This window comes from Pongo abelii, chromosome 14, assembly GCF_028885655.2.
Source record: "Pongo abelii isolate AG06213 chromosome 14, NHGRI_mPonAbe1-v2.0_pri, whole genome shotgun sequence".
Classification (NCBI taxonomy): Eukaryota; Metazoa; Chordata; class Mammalia; order Primates; family Hominidae; genus Pongo; species Pongo abelii.
In genome coordinates, this window is record NC_071999.2 from 19,390,089 (window position 1) to 19,408,095 (window position 18,007).

Below are 18,007 nucleotides of genomic sequence, written 5' to 3' on the forward strand. Positions count from 1 at the left end.
TGGAATATCTTCACCTAAAAACTACAGAGAAGCATTCTCAGAAAGTTCTTCACGATGCATTCATTCAACTCACAGAGTTGAACCTTCCTTTTGATAGAACAGTTTTGAAACACTCTTTTTGTAGAATCTGCAAGAGGATATTTGGAGCGTTTTGAGGCCTATGCTGGAAAAGGAAATATCTTCACCTAAAAACTAGACAGAAGCATCCTCAGAAACTTCTGTGTGATGAGTGCATTCAACTCACAGACTTGAACGTTTCTTTTGATAGAACAGTTTGGAAACATTACGTTTGTAGAATCTGCAAGTGTTTATTCGGAGCACCTTGAGGCCTATGTTGGAAAAGGAAATATCTTCACATAAAAACTAGAGAGAAGGATTCTCAGAAACTTCTTTGTGATGAGTTCATTCAACTCACAGAGTTGAACCTACCAATTGATGATAGAGAAGTTTGGAAACACTCTTTTTGTAGAATCTGCAAGTGGATATTTGGAGCCGTTTGAGGCCTATGCTGGAAAAGGAAATATCTTCACATAAAAACTGAACAGAAGCATTCTCAGAAACTTCTTTGTGTTGAGTGCATTCAACTCACAGATTTGAACTTACCTGTAGAAAGAGCAGTTTTGAAACACTCTTTTGGTAAAATCTGCAAGTGGTTATTTGGAGCACTTCGAGGCCTGTGCTGGGATATGGAATATCTTCACCTAAAAACTACAGAGAAGCATTCTCAGAAAGTTCTTCACGATGCATTCATTCAACTCACAGAGTTGAACCTTCCTTTTGATAGAACAGTTTTGAAACACTCTTTTTGTAGAATCTGCAAGAGGATATTTGGAGCGTTTTGAGGCCTATGCTGGAAAAGGAAATATCTTCACCTAAAAACTAGACAGAAGCATCCTCAGAAACTTCTGTGTGATGAGTGCATTCAACTCACAGACTTGAACGTTTCTTTTGATAGAACAGTTTGGTAACATTTCGTTTGTAGAATCTGCAAGTGTTTATTCGGAGCACCTTGAGGCCTATGTTGGAAAAGGAAATATCTCCACATAAAAACTAGAGAGAAGGATTCTCAGAAACTTCTTTGTGATGAGTTCATTCAACTCACAGAGTGGAACCTACCAATTGATAGAGAAGTTTGGAAACACTCTTTTTGTAGAATCTGCAAGTGGATATTTGGAGCCGTTTGAGGCCTATGCTGGAAAAGGAAATATCTTCACATAAAAACTGAACAGAAGCATTCTCAGAAACTTCTTTGTGTTGAGTGCATTCAACTCACAGACTTGAACTTACCTGTAGAAAGAGCAGTTTTGAAACACTCTTTTGGTAAAATCTGCAAGTGGTTATTTGGAGCACTTCGAGGCCTGTGCTGGGATATGGAATATCTTCACCTAAAAACTACAGAGAAGCTTTCTCAGAAAGTTCTTCACTATGCATTCATTCAACTCACAGAGTTGAACCTTCCTTTTGATAGAACAGTTTTGAAACACTCTTTTTGTAGAATCTGCAAGAGGATATTTGGAGCGTTTTGAGGCCTATGCTGGAAAAGGAAATATCTTCACCTTAAAACGAGACAGAAGCATCCTCAGAAACTTCTGTGTGATGAGTGCATTCAACTCACAGACTTGAACGTTTCTTTTGATAGAACAGTTTGGAAACATTACGTTTGTAGAATCTGCAAGTGTTTATTCGGAGCACCTTGAGGCCTATGTTGGAAAAGGAAGTATCTTCACATAAAAACTAGAGAGAAGGATTCTCAGAAACTTCTTTGTGATGAGTTCATTCAACTCACAGAGTTGAACCTACCAATTGATGATAGAGAAGTTTGGAAACACTCTTTTTGTAGAATCTGCAAGTGGATATTTGGAGCCGTTTGAGGCCTATGCTGGAAAAGGAAATATCTTCACATAAAAACTGAACAGAAGCATTCTCAGAAACTTCTTTGTGTTGAGTGCATTCAACTCACAGACTTGAACTTACCTGTAGAAAGAGCAGTTTTGAAACACTCTTTTGTTAAAATCTGCAAGTGGTTATTTGGAGCACTTCGAGGCCTGTGCTCGGATATGGAATATCTTCAACTAAAAACTACAGAGAAGCATTCTCAGAAAGTTCTTCACGATGCATTCATTCAACTCACAGAGTTGAACCTTCCTTTTGATAGAACAGTTTTGAAACACTCTTTTTGTAGAATCTGCAAGAGGATATTTGGAGCGTTTTGAGGCCTATGCTGGAAAAGGAAATATCTTCACCTAAAAACTAGACAGAAGCATTCTCAGAAACTTCTGTGTGATGAGTGCATTCAACTTACAGACTTGAACGTTTCTTTTGATAGAACAGTTTGGAAACATTACGTTTGTAGAATCTGCAAGTGTTTATTCGGAGCACCTTGAGGCCTATGTTGGAAAAGGAAATATCGTCACATAAAAACTAGAGAGAAGGATTCTCAGAAACTTCTTTGTGATGAGTTCATTCAACTCACAGAGTTGAACCTACCAATTGATAGAGAAGTTTGGAAACACTCTTTTTGTAGAATCTGCAAGTGGATATTTGGAGCCGTTTGAGGCCTATGCTGGAAAAGGAAATATCTTCACATAAAAACTGAACAGAAGCATTCTCAGAAACTTCTTTGTGTTGAGTGCATTCAACTCACAGACTTGAACTTACCTGTAGAAAGAGCAGTTTTGAAACACTCTTTTGGTAAAATCTGCAAGTGGTTATTTGGAGCACTTCGAGGCCTGTGCTGGGATATGGAATATCTTCACCTAAAAACTACAGAGAAGCTTTCTCAGAAAGTTCTTCACGATGCATTCATTCAACTCACAGAGTTGAACCTTCCTTTTGATAGAACAGTTTTGAAACACTCTTTTTGTAGAATCTGCAAGAGGATATTTGGAGCGTTTTGAGGCCTATGCTGGAAAAGGAAATATCTTCACCTAAAAACTAGACAGAAGCATCCTCAGAAACTTCTGTGTGATGAGTGCATTCATCTCACAGACTTGAACGTTTCTTTTGATAGAACAGTTTGGAAACATTACGTTTGTAGAATCTGCAAGTGTTTATTCGGAGCACCTTGAGGCCTATGTTGGAAAAGGAAATATCTTCACATAAAAACTAGAGAGAAGGATTCTCAGAAACTTCTTTGTGATGAGTTCATTCAACTCACAGAGTTGAACCTACCAATTGATGATAGAGAAGTTTGGAAACACTCTTTTTGTAGAATCTGCAAGTGGATATTTGGAGCCGTTTGAGGCCTATGCTGGAAAAGGAAATATCTTCACATAAAAACTGAACAGAAGCATTCTCAGAAACTTCTTTGTGTTGAGTGCATTCAACTCACAGATTTGAACTTACCTGTAGAAAGAGCAGTTTTGAAACACTCTTTTGGTAAAATCTGCAAGTGGTTATTTGGAGCACTTCGAGGCCTGTGCTGGGATATGGAATATCTTCACCTAAAAACTACAGAGAAGCATTCTCAGAAAGTTCTTCACGATGCATTCATTCAACTCACAGAGTTGAACCTTCCTTTTGATAGAACAGTTTTGAAACACTCTTTTTGTAGAATCTGCAAGAGGATATTTGGAGCGTTTTGAGGCCTATGCTGGAAAAGGAAATATCTTCACCTAAAAACTAGACAGAAGCATCCTCAGAAACTTCTGTGTGATGAGTGCATTCAACTCACAGACTTGAACGTTTCTTTTGATAGAACAGTTTGGTAACATTTCGTTTGTAGAATCTGCAAGTGTTTATTCGGAGCACCTTGAGGCCTATGTTGGAAAAGGAAATATCTCCACATAAAAACTAGAGAGAAGGATTCTCAGAAACTTCTTTGTGATGAGTTCATTCAACTCACAGAGTGGAACCTACCAATTGATAGAGAAGTTTGGAAACACTCTTTTTGTAGAATCTGCAAGTGGATATTTGGAGCCGTTTGAGGCCTATGCTGGAAAAGGAAATATCTTCACATAAAAACTGAACAGAAGCATTCTCAGAAACTTCTTTGTGTTGAGTGCATTCAACTCACAGACTTGAACTTACCTGTAGAAAGAGCAGTTTTGAAACACTCTTTTGGTAAAATCTGCAAGTGGTTATTTGGAGCACTTCGAGGCCTGTGCTGGGATATGGAATATCTTCACCTAAAAACTACAGAGAAGCTTTCTCAGAAAGTTCTTCACTATGCATTCATTCAACTCACAGAGTTGAACCTTCCTTTTGATAGAACAGTTTTGAAACACTCTTTTTGTAGAATCTGCAAGAGGATATTTGGAGCGTTTTGAGGCCTATGCTGGAAAAGGAAATATCTTCACCTTAAAACTAGACAGAAGCATCCTCAGAAACTTCTGTGTGATGAGTGCATTCAACTCACAGACTTGAACGTTTCTTTTGATAGAACAGTTTGGAAACATTACGTTTGTAGAATCTGCAAGTGTTTATTCGGAGCACCTTGAGGCCTATGTTGGAAAAGGAAATATCTTCACATAAAAACCAGAGAGAAGGATTCTCAGAAACTTCTTTGTGATGAGTTCATTCAACTCACTGAGTTGAACCTACCAATTGATGATAGAGAAGTTTGGAAACACTCTTTTTGTAGAATCTGCAAGTGGATATTTGGAGCCGTTTGAGGCCTATGCTGGAAAAGGAAATATCTTCACATAAAAACTGAACAGAAGCATTCTCAGAAACTTCTTTGTGTTGAGTGCATTCAACTCACAGACTTGAACTTACCTGTAGAAAGAGCAGTTTTGAAACACTCTTTTGGTAAAATCTGCAAGTGGTTATTTGGAGCACTTCGAGGCCTGTGCTTTGATATGGAATATCTTCACCTAAAAACTACAGAGAAGCATTCTCAGAAAGTACTTCATGATGCATTCATTCAACTCACAGAGTTGAACCTTCCTTTTGATAGAACAGTTTTGAAACACTCTTTTTGTAGAATCTGCAAGAGGATATTTGGAGCGTTTTGAGACGTATGCTGGAAAAGGAAATATCTTCACCTAAAAACTAGACAGAAGCATTCTCAGAAACTTCTGTGTGATGAGTGCATTCAACTCACAGACTTGAACGTTTCTTTTGATAGAACAGTTTGGAAACATTACGTTTGTAGAATCTGCAAGTGTTTATTCGGAGCACCTTGAGGCCTATGTTGGAAAAGGAAATATCTTCACATAAAAACTAGAGAGAAGGATTCTCAGAAACTTCTTTGTGATGAGTTCATTCAACTCACAGAGTTGAACCTACCAATTGATAGAGAAGTTTGGAAACACTCTTTTTGTAGAATCTGCAAGTGGATATTTGGAGCCGTTTGAGGCCTATGCTGGAAAAGGAAATATCTTCACATAAAAACTGAACAGAAGCATTCTCAGAAACTTCTTTGTGTTGAGTGCATTCAACTCACAGACTTGAACTTACCTGTAGAAAGAGCAGTTTTGAAACACTCTTTTGGTAAAATCTGCAAGTGGTTATTTGGAGCACTTCGAGGCCTGTGCTGGGATATGGAATATCTTCACCTAAAAACTACAGAGAAGCTTTCTCAGAAAGTTCTTCACGATGCATTCATTCAACTCACAGAGTTGAACCTTCCTTTTGATAGAACAGTTTTGAAACACTCTTTTTGTAGAATCTGCAAGAGGATATTTGGAGCGTTTTGAGGCCTATGCTGGAAAAGGAAATATCTTCACCTAAAAACTAGACAGAAGCATCCTCAGAAACTTCTGTGTGATGAGTGCATTCATCTCACAGACTTGAACGTTTCTTTTGATAGAACAGTTTGGAAACATTACGTTTGTAGAATCTGCAAGTGTTTATTCGGAGCACCTTGAGGCCTATGTTGGAAAAGGAAATATCTTCACATAAAAACTAGAGAGAAGGATTCTCAGAAACTTCTTTGTGATGAGTTCATTCAACTCACAGAGTGGAACCTACCAATTGATAGAGAAGTTTGGAAACACTCTTTTTGTAGAATCTGCAAGTGGATATTTGGAGCCGTTTGAGGCCTATGCTGGAAAAGGAAATATCTTCACATAAAAACTGAACAGAAGCATTCTCAGAAACTTCTTTGTGTTGAGTGCATTCAACTCACAGACTTGAACTTAGTTGTAGAAAGAGCAGTTTTGAAACACACTTTTGGTAAAATCTGCAAGTGGTTATTTGGAGCACTTCGAGGCCTGTGCTGGGATATGGAATATCTTCACCTAAAAACTACAGAGAAGCATTCTCAGAAAGTTCTTCACGATGCATTCATTCAACTCACAGAGTTGAACCTTCCTTTTGATAGAACAGTTTTGAAACACTCTTTTTGTAGAATCTGCAAGAGGATATTTGGAGCGTTTTGAGGCCTATGCTGGAAAAGGAAATATCTTCACCTAAAAACTAGACAGAAGCATCCTCAGAAACTTCTGTGTGATGAGTGCATTCAACTCACAGACTTGAACGTTTCTTTTGATAGAACAGTTTGGAAACATTACGTTTGTAGAATCTGCAAGTGTTTATTCGGAGCACCTTGAGGCCTATGTTGGAAAAGGAAATATCTTCACATAAAAACTAGAGAGAAGGATTCTCAGAAACTTCTTTGTGATGAGTTCATTCAACTCACAGAGTTGAACCTACCAATTGATGATAGAGAAGTTTGGAAACACTCTTTTTGTAGAATCTGCAAGTGGATATTTGGAGCCGTTTGAGGCCTATGCTGGAAAAGGAAATATCTTCACATAAAAACTGAACAGAAGCATTCTCAGAAACTTCTTTGTGTTGAGTGCATTCAACTCACAGATTTGAACTTACCTGTAGAAAGAGCAGTTTTGAAACACTCTTTTGGTAAAATCTGCAAGTGGTTATTTGGAGCACTTCGAGGCCTGTGCTGGGATATGGAATATCTTCACCTAAAAACTACAGAGAAGCATTCTCAGAAAGTTCTTCACGATGCATTCATTCAACTCACAGAGTTGAACCTTCCTTTTGATAGAACAGTTTTGAAACACTCTTTTTGTAGAATCTGCAAGAGGATATTTGGAGCGTTTTGAGGCCTATGCTGGAAAAGGAAATATCTTCACCTAAAAACTAGACAGAAGCATCCTCAGAAACTTCTGTGTGATGAGTGCATTCAACTCACAGACTTGAACGTTTCTTTTGATAGAACAGTTTGGTAACATTTCGTTTGTAGAATCTGCAAGTGTTTATTCGGAGCACCTTGAGGCCTATGTTGGAAAAGGAAATATCTCCACATAAAAACTAGAGAGAAGGATTCTCAGAAACTTCTTTGTGATGAGTTCATTCAACTCACAGAGTGGAACCTACCAATTGATAGAGAAGTTTGGAAACACTCTTTTTGTAGAATCTGCAAGTGGATATTTGGAGCCGTTTGAGGCCTATGCTGGAAAAGGAAATATCTTCACATAAAAACTGAACAGAAGCATTCTCAGAAACTTCTTTGTGTTGAGTGCATTCAACTCACAGACTTGAACTTACCTGTAGAAAGAGCAGTTTTGAAACACTCTTTTGGTAAAATCTGCAAGTGGTTATTTGGAGCACTTCGAGGCCTGTGCTGGGATATGGAATATCTTCACCTAAAAACTACAGAGAAGCTTTCTCAGAAAGTTCTTCACTATGCATTCATTCAACTCACAGAGTTGAACCTTCCTTTTGATAGAACAGTTTTGAAACACTCTTTTTGTAGAATCTGCAAGAGGATATTTGGAGCGTTTTGAGGCCTATGCTGGAAAAGGAAATATCTTCACCTAAAAACTAGACAGAAGCATCCTCAGAAACTTCTGTGTGATGAGTGCATTCAACTCACAGACTTGAACGTTTCTTTTGATAGAACAGTTTGGAAACATTACGTTTGTAGAATCTGCAAGTGTTTATTCGGAGCACCTTGAGGCCTATGTTGGAAAAGGAAATATCTTCACATAAAAACTAGAGAGAAGGATTCTCAGAAACTTCTTTGTGATGAGTTCATTCAACTCACAGAGTTGAACCTACCAATTGATGATAGAGAAGTTTGGAAACACTCTTTTTGTAGAATCTGCAAGTGGATATTTGGAGCCGTTTGAGGCCTATGCTGGAAAAGGAAATATCTTCACATAAAAACTGAACAGAAGCATTCTCAGAAACTTCTTTGTGTTGAGTGCATTCAACTCACAGATTTGAACTTACCTGTAGAAAGAGCAGTTTTGAAACACTCTTTTGGTAAAATCTGCAAGTGGTTATTTGGAGCACTTCGAGGCCTGTGCTGGGATATGGAATATCTTCACCTAAAAACTACAGAGAAGCATTCTCAGAAAGTTCTTCATGATGCATTCATTCAACTCACAGCGTTGAACCTTCCTTTTGATAAAACAGTTTTGAAACACTCTTTTTGTAGAATCTGCAAGAGGATATTTGGAGCGTTTTGAGGCCTATGCTGGAAAAGGAAATATCTTCACCTAAAAACTAGACAGAAGCATCCTCAGAAACTTCTGTGTGATGAGTGCATTCAACTCACAGACTTGAACGTTTCTTTTGATAGAACAGTTTGGTAACATTTCCTTTGTAGAATCTGCAAGTGTTTATTCGGAGCACCTTGAGGCCTATGTTGGAAAAGGAAATATCTCCACATAAAAACTAGAGAGAAGGATTCTCAGAAACTTCTTTGTGATGAGTTCATTCAACTCACAGAGTGGAACCTACCAATTGATAGAGAAGTTTGGAAACACTCTTTTTGTAGAATCTGCAAGTGGATATTTGGAGCCGTTTGAGGCCTATGCTGGAAAAGGAAATATCTTCACATAAAAACTGAACAGAAGCATTCTCAGAAACTTCTTTGTGTTGAGTGCATTCAACTCACAGACTTGAACTTACCTGTAGAAAGAGCAGTTTTGAAACACTCTTTTGGTAAAATCTGCAAGTGGTTATTTGGAGCACTTCGAGGCCTGTGCTGGGATATGGAATATCTTCACCTAAAAACTACAGAGAAGCTTTCTCAGAAAGTTCTTCACGATGCATTCATTCAACTCACAGAGTTGAACCTTCCTTTTTATAGAACAGTTTTGAAACACTCTTTTTGTAGAATCTGCAAGAGGATATTTGGACCGTTTTGAGGCCTATGCTGGAAAAGGAAATATCTTCACCTTAAAACGAGACAGAAGCATCCTCAGAAACTTCTGTGTGATGAGTGCATTCAACTCACAGACTTGAACGTTTCTTTTGATAGAACAGTTTGGAAACATTACGTTTGTAGAATCTGCAAGTGTTTATTCGGAGCACCTTGAGGCCTATGTTGGAAAAGGAAGTATCTTCACATAAAAACTAGAGAGAAGGATTCTCAGAATCTTCTTTGTGATGAGTTCATTCAACTCACAGAGTTGAACCTACCAATTGATGATAGAGAAGTTTGGAAACACTCTTTTTGTAGAATCTGCAAGTGGATATTTGGAGCCGTTTGAGGCCTATGCTGGAAAAGGAAATATCTTCACATAAAAACTGAACAGAAGCATTCTCAGAAACTTCTTTGTGTTGAGTGCATTCAACTCACAGACTTGAACTTACCTGTAGAAAGAGCAGTTTTGAAACACTCTTTTGGTAAAATCTGCAAGTGGTTATTTGGAGCACTTCGAGGCCTGTGCTGGGATATGGAATATCTTCAACTAAAAACTACAGAGAAGCATTCTCAGAAAGTTCTTCACGATGCATTCATTCAACTCACAGAGTTGAACCTTCCTTTTGATAGAACAGTTTTGAAACACTCTTTTTGTAGAATCTGCAAGAGGATATTTGGAGCGTTTTGAGGCCTATGCTGGAAAAGGAAATATCTTCACCTAAAAACTAGACAGAAGCATTCTCAGAAACTTCTGTGTGATGAGTGCATTCAACTTACAGACTTGAACGTTTCTTTTGATAGAACAGTTTGGAAACATTACGTTTGTAGAATCTGCAAGTGTTTATTCGGAGCACCTTGAGGCCTATGTTGGAAAAGGAAATATCGTCACATAAAAACTAGAGAGAAGGATTCTCAGAAACTTCTTTGTGATGAGTTCATTCAACTCACAGAGTTGAACCTACCAATTGATAGAGAAGTTTGGAAACACTCTTTTTGTAGAATCTGCAAGTGGATATTTGGAGCCGTTTGAGGCCTATGCTGGAAAAGGAAATATCTTCACATAAAAACTGAACAGAAGCATTCTCAGAAACTTCTTTGTGTTGAGTGCATTCAACTCACAGACTTGAACTTACCTGTAGAAAGAGCAGTTTTGAAACACTCTTTTGGTAAAATCTGCAAGTGGTTATTTGGAGCACTTCGAGGCCTGTGCTGGGATATGGAATATCTTCACCTAAAAACTACAGAGAAGCTTTCTCAGAAAGTTCTTCACGATGCATTCATTCAACTCACAGAGTTGAACCTTCCTTTTGATAGAACAGTTTTGAAACACTCTTTTTGTAGAATCTGCAAGAGGATATTTGGAGCGTTTTGAGGCCTATGCTGGAAAAGGAAATATCTTCACCTAAAAACTAGACAGAAGCATCCTCAGAAACTTCTGTGTGATGAGTGCATTCATCTCACAGACTTGAACGTTTCTTTTGATAGAACAGTTTGGAAACATTACGTTTGTAGAATCTGCAAGTGTTTATTCGGAGCACCTTGAGGCCTATGTTGGAAAAGGAAATATCTTCACATAAAAACTACAGAGAAGGATTCTCAGAAACTTCTTTGTGATGAGTTCATTCAACTCACAGAGTTGAACCTACCAATTGATGATAGAGAAGTTTGGAAACACTCTTTTTGTAGAATCTGCAAGTGGATATTTGGAGCCGTTTGAGGCCTATGCTGGAAAAGGAAATATCTTCACATAAAAACTGAACAGAAGCATTCTCAGAAACTTCTTTGTGTTGAGTGCATTCAACTCACAGATTTGAACTTACCTGTAGAAAGAGCAGTTTTGAAACACTCTTTTGGTAAAATCTGCAAGTGGTTATTTGGAGCACTTCGAGGCCTGTGCTGGGATATGGAATATCTTCACCTAAAAACTACAGAGAAGCATTCTCAGAAAGTTCTTCACGATGCATTCATTCAACTCACAGAGTTGAACCTTCCTTTTGATAGAACAGTTTTGAAACACTCTTTTTGTAGAATCTGCAAGAGGATATTTGGAGCGTTTTGAGGCCTATGCTGGAAAAGGAAATATCTTCACCTAAAAACTAGACAGAAGCATCCTCAGAAACTTCTGTGTGATGAGTGCATTCAACTCACAGACTTGAACGTTTCTTTTGATAGAACAGTTTGGTAACATTTCGTTTGTAGAATCTGCAAGTGTTTATTCGGAGCACCTTGAGGCCTATGTTGGAAAAGGAAATATCTCCACATAAAAACTAGAGAGAAGGATTCTCAGAAACTTCTTTGTGATGAGTTCATTCAACTCACAGAGTGGAACCTACCAATTGATAGAGAAGTTTGGAAACACTCTTTTTGTAGAATCTGCAAGTGGATATTTGGAGCCGTTTGAGGCCTATGCTGGAAAAGGAAATATCTTCACATAAAAACTGAACAGAAGCATTCTCAGAAACTTCTTCTTGTTGAGTGCATTCAACTCACAGACTTGAACTTACCTGTAGAAAGAGCAGTTTTGAAACACTCTTTTGGTAAAATCTGCAAGTGGTTATTTGGAGCACTTCGAGGCCTGTGCTGGGATATGGAATATCTTCACCTAAAAACTACAGAGAAGCTTTCTCAGAAAGTTCTTCACTATGCATTCATTCAACTCACAGAGTTGAACCTTCCTTTTGATAGAACAGTTTTGAAACACTCTTTTTGTAGAATCTGCAAGAGGATATTTGGAGCGTTTTGAGGCCTATGCTGGAAAAGGAAATATCTTCACCTTAAAACTAGACAGAAGCATCCTCAGAAACTTCTGTGTGATGAGTGCATTCAACTCACAGACTTGAACGTTTCTTTTGATAGAACAGTTTGGAAACATTACGTTTGTAGAATCTGCAAGTGTTTATTCGGAGCACCTTGAGGCCTATGTTGGAAAAGGAAATATCTTCACATAAAAACCAGAGAGAAGGATTCTCAGAAACTTCTTTGTGATGAGTTCATTCAACTCACTGAGTTGAACCTACCAATTGATGATAGAGAAGTTTGGAAACACTCTTTTTGTAGAATCTGCAAGTGGATATTTGGAGCCGTTTGAGGCCTATGCTGGAAAAGGAAATATCTTCACATAAAAACTGAACAGAAGCATTCTCAGAAACTTCTTTGTGTTGAGTGCATTCAACTCACAGACTTGAACTTACCTGTAGAAAGAGCAGTTTTGAAACACTCTTTTGGTAAAATCTGCAAGTGGTTATTTGGAGCACTTCGAGGCCTGTGCTTTGATATGGAATATCTTCACCTAAAAACTACAGAGAAGCATTCTCAGAAAGTACTTCATGATGCATTCATTCAACTCACAGAGTTGAACCTTCCTTTTGATAGAACAGTTTTGAAACACTCTTTTTGTAGAATCTGCAAGAGGATATTTGGAGCGTTTTGAGGCCTATGCTGGAAAAGGAAATATCTTCACCTAAAAACTAGACAGAAGCATTCTCAGAAACTTCTGTGTGATGAGTGCATTCAACTCACAGACTTGAACGTTTCTTTTGATAGAACAGTTTGGAAACATTACGTTTGTAGAATCTGCAAGTGTTTATTCGGAGCACCTTGAGGCCTATGTTGGAAAAGGAAATATCTTCACATAAAAACTAGAGAGAAGGATTCTCAGAAACTTCTTTGTGATGAGTTCATTCAACTCACAGAGTTGAACCTACCAATTGATAGAGAAGTTTGGAAACACTCTTTTTGTAGAATCTGCAAGTGGATATTTGGAGCCGTTTGAGGCCTATGCTGGAAAAGGAAATATCTTCACATAAAAACTGAACAGAAGCATTCTCAGAAACTTCTTTGTGTTGAGTGCATTCAACTCACAGACTTGAACTTACCTGTAGAAAGAGCAGTTTTGAAACACTCTTTTGGTAAAATCTGCAAGTGGTTATTTGGAGCACTTCGAGGCCTGTGCTGGGATATGGAATATCTTCACCTAAAAACTACAGAGAAGCTTTCTCAGAAAGTTCTTCACGATGCATTCATTCAACTCACAGAGTTGAACCTTCCTTTTGATAGAACAGTTTTGAAACACTCTTTTTGTAGAATCTGCAAGAGGATATTTGGAGCGTTTTGAGGCCTATGCTGGAAAAGGAAATATCTTCACCTAAAAACTAGACAGAAGCATCCTCAGAAACTTCTGTGTGATGAGTGCATTCATCTCACAGACTTGAACGTTTCTTTTGATAGAACAGTTTGGAAACATTACGTTTGTAGAATCTGCAAGTGTTTATTCGGAGCACCTTGAGGCCTATGTTGGAAAAGGAAATATCTTCACATAAAAACTAGAGAGAAGGATTCTCAGAAACTTCTTTGTGATGAGTTCATTCAACTCACAGAGTGGAACCTACCAATTGATAGAGAAGTTTGGAAACACTCTTTTTGTAGAATCTGCAAGTGGATATTTGGAGCCGTTTGAGGCCTATGCTGGAAAAGGAAATATCTTCACATAAAAACTGAACAGAAGCATTCTCAGAAACTTCTTTGTGTTGAGTGCATTCAACTCACAGACTTGAACTTAGTTGTAGAAAGAGCAGTTTTGAAACACACTTTTGGTAAAATCTGCAAGTGGTTATTTGGAGCACTTCGAGGCCTGTGCTGGGATATGGAATATCTTCACCTAAAAACTACAGAGAAGCATTCTCAGAAAGTTCTTCACGATGCATTCATTCAACTCACAGAGTTGAACCTTCCTTTTGATAGAACAGTTTTGAAACACTCTTTTTGTAGAATCTGCAAGAGGATATTTGGAGCGTTTTGAGGCCTATGCTGGAAAAGGAAATATCTTCACCTAAAAACTAGACAGAAGCATCCTCAGAAACTTCTGTGTGATGAGTGCATTCAACTCACAGACTTGAACGTTTCTTTTGATAGAACAGTTTGGAAACATTACGTTTGTAGAATCTGCAAGTGTTTATTCGGAGCACCTTGAGGCCTATGTTGGAAAAGGAAATATCTTCACATAAAAACTAGAGAGAAGGATTCTCAGAAACTTCTTTGTGATGAGTTCATTCAACTCACAGAGTTGAACCTACCAATTGATGATAGAGAAGTTTGGAAACACTCTTTTTGTAGAATCTGCAAGTGGATATTTGGAGCCGTTTGAGGCCTATGCTGGAAAAGGAAATATCTTCACATAAAAACTGAACAGAAGCATTCTCAGAAACTTCTTTGTGTTGAGTGCATTCAACTCACAGATTTGAACTTACCTGTAGAAAGAGCAGTTTTGAAACACTCTTTTGGTAAAATCTGCAAGTGGTTATTTGGAGCACTTCGAGGCCTGTGCTGGGATATGGAATATCTTCACCTAAAAACTACAGAGAAGCATTCTCAGAAAGTTCTTCACGATGCATTCATTCAACTCACAGAGTTGAACCTTCCTTTTGATAAAACAGTTTTGAAACACTCTTTTTGTAGAATCTGCAAGAGGATATTTGGAGCGTTTTGAGGCCTATGCTGGAAAAGGAAATATCTTCACCTAAAAACTAGACAGAAGCATCCTCAGAAACTTCTGTGTGATGAGTGCATTCAACTCACAGACTTGAACGTTTCTTTTGATAGAACAGTTTGGTAACATTTCGTTTGTAGAATCTGCAAGTGTTTATTCGGAGCACCTTGAGGCCTATGTTGGAAAAGGAAATATCTCCACATAAAAACTAGAGAGAAGGATTCTCAGAAACTTCTTTGTGATGAGTTCATTCAACTCACAGAGTGGAACCTACCAATTGATAGAGAAGTTTGGAAACACTCTTTTTGTAGAATCTGCAAGTGGATATTTGGAGCCGTTTGAGGCCTATGCTGGAAAAGGAAATATCTTCACATAAAAACTGAACAGAAGCATTCTCAGAAACTTCTTTGTGTTGAGTGCATTCAACTCACAGACTTGAACTTACCTGTAGAAAGAGCAGTTTTGAAACACTCTTTTGGTAAAATCTGCAAGTGGTTATTTGGAGCACTTCGAGGCCTGTGCTGGGATATGGAATATCTTCACCTAAAAACTACAGAGAAGCTTTCTCAGAAAGTTCTTCACTATGCATTCATTCAACTCACAGAGTTGAACCTTCCTTTTGATAGAACAGTTTTGAAACACTCTTTTTGTAGAATCTGCAAGAGGATATTTGGAGCGTTTTGAGGCCTATGCTGGAAAAGGAAATATCTTCACCTTAAAACTAGACAGAAGCATCCTCAGAAACTTCTGTGTGATGAGTGCATTCAACTCACAGACTTGAACGTTTCTTTTGATAGAACAGTTTGGAAACATTACGTTTGTAGAATCTGCAAGTGTTTATTCGGAGCACCTTGAGGCCTATGTTGGAAAAGGAAATATCTTCACATAAAAACTAGAGAGAAGGATTCTCAGAAACTTCTTTGTGATGAGTTCATTCAACTCACAGAGTTGAACCTACCAATTGATGATAGAGAAGTTTGGAAACACTCTTTTTGTAGAATCTGCAAGTGGATATTTGGAGCCGTTTGAGGCCTATGCTGGAAAAGGAAATATCTTCACATAAAAACTGAACAGAAGCATTCTCAGAAACTTCTTTGTGTTGAGTGCATTCAACTCACAGACTTGAACTTACCTGTAGAAAGAGCAGTTTTGAAACACTCTTTTGGTAAAATCTGCAAGTGGTTATTTGGAGCACTTCGAGGCCTGTGCTGGGATATGGAATATCTTCACCTAAAAACTACAGAGAAGCATTCTCAGAAAGTTCTTCACGATGCATTCATTCAACTCACAGAGTTGAACCTTCCTTTTGATAGAACAGTTTTGAAACACTCTTTTTGTAGAATCTGCAAGAGGATATTTGGAGCGTTTTGAGGCCTATGCTGGAAAAGGAAATATCTTCACCTAAAAACTAGACAGAAGCATTCTCAGAAACTTCTGTGTGATGAGTGCATTCAACTCACAGACTTGAACGTTTCTTTTGATAGAACAGTTTGGAAACATTACGTTTGTAGAATCTGCAAGTGTTTATTCGGAGCACCTTGAGGCCTATGTTGGAAAAGGAAATATCTTCACATAAAAACTACAGAGAAGGATTCTCAGAAACTTCTTTGTGATGAGTTCATTCAACTCACAGAGTTGAACCTACCAATTGATAGAGAAGTTTGGAAACACTCTTTTTGTAGAATCTGCAAGTGGATATTTGGAGCCGTTTGAGGCCTATGCTGGAAAAGGAAATATCTTCACATAAAAACTGAACAGAAGCATTCTCAGAAACTTCTTTGTGTTGAGTGCATTCAACTCACAGACTTGAACTTACCTGTAGAAAGAGCAGTTTTGAAACACTCTTTTGGTAAAATCTGCAAGTGGTTATTTGGAGCACTTCGAGGCCTGTGCTGGGATATGGAATATCTTCACCTAAAAACTACAGAGAAGCTTTCTCAGAAAGTTCTTCACGATGCATTCATTCAACTCACAGAGTTGAACCTTCCTTTTGATAGAACAGTTTTGAAACACTCTTTTTGTAGAATCTGCAAGAGGATATTTGGAGCGTTTTGAGGCCTATGCTGGAAAAGGAAATATCTTCACCTAAAAACTAGACAGAAGCATCCTCAGAAACTTCTGTGTGATGAGTGCATTCATCTCACAGACTTGAACGTTTCTTTTGATAGAACAGTTTGGAAACATTACGTTTGTAGAATCTGCAAGTGTTTATTCGGAGCACCTTGAGGCCTATGTTGGAAAAGGAAATATCTTCACATAAAAACTAGAGAGAAGGATTCTCAGAAACTTCTTTGTGATGAGTTCATTCAACTCACAGAGTTGAACCTACCAATTGATGATAGAGAAGTTTGGAAACACTCTTTTTGTAGAATCTGCAAGTGGATATTTGGAGCCGTTTGAGGCCTATGCTGGAAAAGGAAATATCTTCACATAAAAACTGAACAGAAGCATTCTCAGAAACTTCTTTGTGTTGAGTGCATTCAACTCACAGATTTGAACTTACCTGTAGAAAGAGCAGTTTTGAAACACTCTTTTGGTAAAATCTGCAAGTGGTTATTTGGAGCACTTCGAGGCCTGTGCTGGGATATGGAATATCTTCACCTAAAAACTACAGAGAAGCATTCTCAGAAAGTTCTTCACGATGCATTCATTCAACTCACAGAGTTGAACCTTCCTTTTGATAGAACAGTTTTGAAACACTCTTTTTGTAGAATCTGCAAGAGGATATTTGGAGCGTTTTGAGGCCTATGCTGGAAAAGGAAATATCTTCACCTAAAAACTAGACAGAAGCATCCTCAGAAACTTCTGTGTGATGAGTGCATTCAACTCACAGACTTGAACGTTTCTTTTGATAGAACAGTTTGGTAACATTTCGTTTGTAGAATCTGCAAGTGTTTATTCGGAGCACCTTGAGGCCTATGTTGGAAAAGGAAATATCTCCACATAAAAACTAGAGAGAAGGATTCTCAGAAACTTCTTTGTGATGAGTTCATTCAACTCACAGAGTGGAACCTACCAATTGATAGAGAAGTTTGGAAACACTCTTTTTGTAGAATCTGCAAGTGGATATTTGGAGCCGTTTGAGGCCTATGCTGGAAAAGGAAATATCTTCACATAAAAACTGAACAGAAGCATTCTCAGAAACTTCTTTGTGTTGAGTGCATTCAACTCACAGACTTGAACTTACCTGTAGAAAGAGCAGTTTTGAAACACTCTTTTGGTAAAATCTGCAAGTGGTTATTTGGAGCACTTCGAGGCCTGTGCTGGGATATGGAATATCTTCACCTAAAAACTACAGAGAAGCTTTCTCAGAAAGTTCTTCACGATGCATTCATTCAACTCACAGAGTTGAACCTTCCTTTTGATAGAACAGTTTTGAAACACTCTTTTTGTAGAATCTGCAAGAGGATATTTGGAGCGTTTTGAGGCCTATGCTGGAAAAGGAAATATCTTCACCT